Source organism: Myotis davidii, unplaced genomic scaffold (genome assembly GCF_000327345.1).
Source record: "Myotis davidii unplaced genomic scaffold, ASM32734v1 scaffold102, whole genome shotgun sequence".
Lineage (NCBI taxonomy): Eukaryota > Metazoa > Chordata > Mammalia > Chiroptera > Vespertilionidae > Myotis > Myotis davidii.
The window spans coordinates 656614-660863 of NW_006293778.1; positions in this window are offsets into that span (position 1 = coordinate 656614).

Consider the following 4250-nt stretch of genomic DNA (forward strand, 5'->3'; position numbering starts at 1 on the left):
GCCCTGACTTAGCCTCGCTTGCTTGGGTCCTAGCGCACTCCTGCCAGGCAGCGGGTGATAGGACGTGCTTTTCCGAATTAATGAGAGAAAACGTTGATTCTCCTGCTGCCCACGAAGGTGGAAAGTGAAGTGGGGAGACATGGGGAGTGAGTGAGGTTCTCTGTCTGGAGGTTCCAAATATGGCTATTGGTTCTTTTACCACTGACTAGAGATATACAGGGTGTCCCCCCAAAATGTATACACACTTTGAATACCTACTAATTCCAATGGTTTTAAGCATAAGAAAGAAACAACAATGGAGCTGTTATCTGTTAAAAGTGTGGGCACAAACAGCTAGTTGGACATTCCCTGAGGGGTCTCAGATTAGAGAGGGTCAAGGCCAGACTGAGGGGCCCCTTTCTCCCCCATACCCCAGTGCACGAATTTCATGCACCGGGCCACTAGTTTATGTAATAAAAGCCTACATGACCATTACGGCTGAATGACCAGAATGACTGGTCGCTATGATGCGCACTGACCATCAGGGGGCAGATGCTCAATGCAGAAACTACCCCCTGGTGGTCAGTAAGCTACCACAGGGGAGCACCACTCAGCCAGAAGCCTGACTCATGGCTGGTGAGCGCAGCAGCACCTCTCCCACCTCCCAGCAGTGCTAAGGAGCAGCGAGCAGGCAGGTGGTAAGAAGTGATGGGTCCAGGACTGCAAGAGGGATGTCTACCTGCTGGATTAGGCCCAATCCCTGGGGGTCCCGGATTGCACCTCTCGGGTGCAGGCCAGGCTGAGGGACACCCCCCCCTCCCGTGCACGAATGTCATGCACCAGGCCTCTAGACCTATCTAATAAAGACATATAGAGTAATTAACCGTACCTCCGATACACTTCCCATTGGCTAATCAGGACAATATGCAAATTAACTGCCAACCAAGATGGCGGTTAACCACTAACAAAGGTGGTGGCTAATTTGCATACTGCAGGCAGGGCGGGACAGCGCCATCTCGCCTGCCTTGCTGCCATGGTGGGCGGGACAACAGCGATCCGCTACCGGCCTCGCCCACAAACAGCCCTCCCACGGGGATCTGAGGCTGGCGGGTGCTAATGCACCGATCCGCCACTGGCCTTGCCCACAAATGGCCCTCCTGGGGAGACCCCGGGTTGGCAGGTGCTAATGCACCAATCTGTCACCGGCCACGCTCACAAACGGCCCTCCTTGGGGGATCCGAGGCTGGCGGGTGCTAATGCACCCGGGCCGCCTTTGCCCTGTGCAAACTGCAGCTGGGAGAGGGGCGAGGGGCTACTGAGAGGCGGCGGGAACTTCCCGGGGTTTGTGTCAGGCAGCCCAGAGCAGAGTGCGAACTATCCCGACTGGTAGCTGCTTGCTCATTCACTTCCTTGCTCACTCATTCACTCACTCAGCAAACGCCGGAGTCCCGGAACATGACAGAGGGTGCAGGTCGGGCTGAGGGGTCTGGCCCCACCCCTCACCCTCACCCCCGAGTGCACAAATTTTTGTGCACTGGACTACTAGTTGTGAAATAAAAGCTGAAGACTGAAATTACCCCAAAGGTTGTCTAAACCCTTATCTCCTTTTAAAAGAAAAACAGATGCTTAAAGTGACTTGTCCAGGATCATATTCATTTCAGAAATAAAAATACATTACATATATCACACATTGTCATCTTTTGCAAATACTAACATTTGGGCAAATATAACAGCTTACCTTTTAATGAAAGTTGGTTAAACAATTATGTGTGTTTTAACCGGCAACTGTGCAAGCCTCAGAATAACAATTGTCATTAGAGGGTTAGAATGTTTTATATATAAATATGCACTACCAGTTATGTTTCATTTTTTCAAATATATATTTTTATTGATTTCAGAGAGGAAGAGAGAGAAACATTGTTGAGAATCATTGATTGGCTGCCTCCTGAATGCCCCTACTGGGGATCAGCCCACAATCCTGAGCATGGGCCCTTGACCGGAATCGAACCTGGGACCCTTCAGTCCACAGGCCAACATCCTATCCACTGAGCCAAACTGGCTAGGGCTCAGTTGTATTTTAAAGAAAGCATTTATTTTCCATGGACCAAGGCATTTCCAAATTCTCCCTGGCTAGCTATTCATGAAAGATGCACTTTCTAGTTCAAGACTGTTGGTCTTTACAGTTGGTGCACTTCTATCAGGCCCCTTTTTCAGGAGTTGTACTGATCATCTATAAAACCTGGGTAACCAAACAACTTTGAAAACTGCAGTTAGAGAAAAGCATAATGGTATTCTTATACTGTAACGCAGGGTAAATGTAGTAAAATGTAATTCAACACAAATCTGGCAGTGCTGGTTGTGATGAGCAGAGAGGCTTACCATGCTTAAATGATGAGAAAACACTTTTAATTATATAGGAAAAATTTTATTAGATAAATATAATTTCATAAACTTTAAAAATTACTGAGATCTGTACAATAGTAACTACATTTACTAAAAATGCAGAAAATTTTTATAGGCTTATATTAGACAGCCACAGTGTGTGAGGTCCACAATTTTAACCTAAGTGTTTCTACAGTGTTTACAGTTACTAATTCCTCACAAAAATCCAGCAGTCACCATTACTACAAACATATAATTATGCTCTATTTTTATAGGAATATCATTCAATTTCTTACATAAACAGCACATTAATAATGTTCTATTTTTATGAAAATAGATTAACTCATTTCAGGATAGAAATGTGTCTCTAAAAGGGGGCCCAAAGTTAATAAAACATGTTTTATATAACTCTTTGGTGTTACTTTTATCAATACTTACACCAAATTGATCTTTACATAAAAAATACAAACATGAATGATTTTCCCTTTTCCCTCAGACCCCAATAACTTTTTAGGCTAGCATACTTGAAAAACTTTGTAAAATTTAAATTTTTTACTACACTGACTCCTGCCTATCAGATAAGAGTCTCTCAAGTTTATCACACAAGACCAATAGCCCAATTTCACAATCTTATGCAGGAGAAAATACCCTGGTGTAAGTAAAAGTATTTCTTAAAAGGATGATGTGACTCATCTTCTCACCAGGACAGTGCCAATGGGTCAAGTCTAGGACGCCTTCGGATATAATGGAAATTAAAACCCAAGACAGATGGTTTTTAAGAGGAATTCACACTGTAAATTCTCCTCTTTCTTTATGCTCAACCTGGCAGCAAACCTGTTGTTCTACTAGCCCACACCTTACACCCATAGGGTGAACCTAATGGTTGCTAAAGCTGTGGCAGGGTGCTTGCTGAGTCATAAAACAGCTGATGGGCCATTCTGGAAACTGACTTGGTGCTTGCTACTCTCTTCAGTGATACAGCCTTCAGGCAAACAAGTGAGGAAAATAGATGTGAGACCAATAATTAACTAGTAGTAACACATGTAGCGTCTTACTCTGGTTTTGGCAGATAAGAGTAAGTTAATTAACATCGTACTTTCCAAAGAATTTTAAATACATACGCAAAGGGGAAATTTTCTGAGATTCCTGGTTATGTAGTAATAGTTTTACCATTTGAGTATTAGCAATAGAAAACTATTGGAAACTTACAGGCAACACTGATACTCTCTTAAACAAATAGAAGAAAACACTTTTTCTTACAATTATAAGATAATCTTCCTTTAAGTGGAGTAGGTTATGAACAATTGAGTAGGATGAGCATTATCAGTAGATGCATTTACTTTTTTTAAAATATAAAGTTCTTAAATAACTTCAAATTGGAATGCAGGAAATTACATCGACCACGCCTTAACCCAAGCACCATACAGGTTAGCTGACTTGCCTTGCTGCAGTGATTAGAGACTGCTTGATGGCTTCGTAGTCCTTCTCTTAGTGTCTGTAGTCAGTCTAGTTGATGGCAAATAAACACAACTAGGTAGATGTAATGCAGGCCCACTGAATGTCATTTTGTTTTAAGAAATTCTAAGAAAAGCAAATTCCATAATATGCTCCATGAAATTACCCTACTGAATATTTTTAGCAATATTTCCTATTCTGGAAAGTGAATGGTAAGTGTAGCCACTGTACATTTTATTATCCCTTTAACATATTTTCAGAATAACAAAATCTTCCTAAAGCGATTTTGGAATATCTAAGTTAAAAAAGGACTATTTATGAATATTAATATTTAAGCTGAAATTCATAACACAATATTCTTGCATTATTGAAACAAATGTTATATTAGCAAGAAAATAGTTTACCAGTGAACAAAGGTAAAGTTTTAAGTCTTG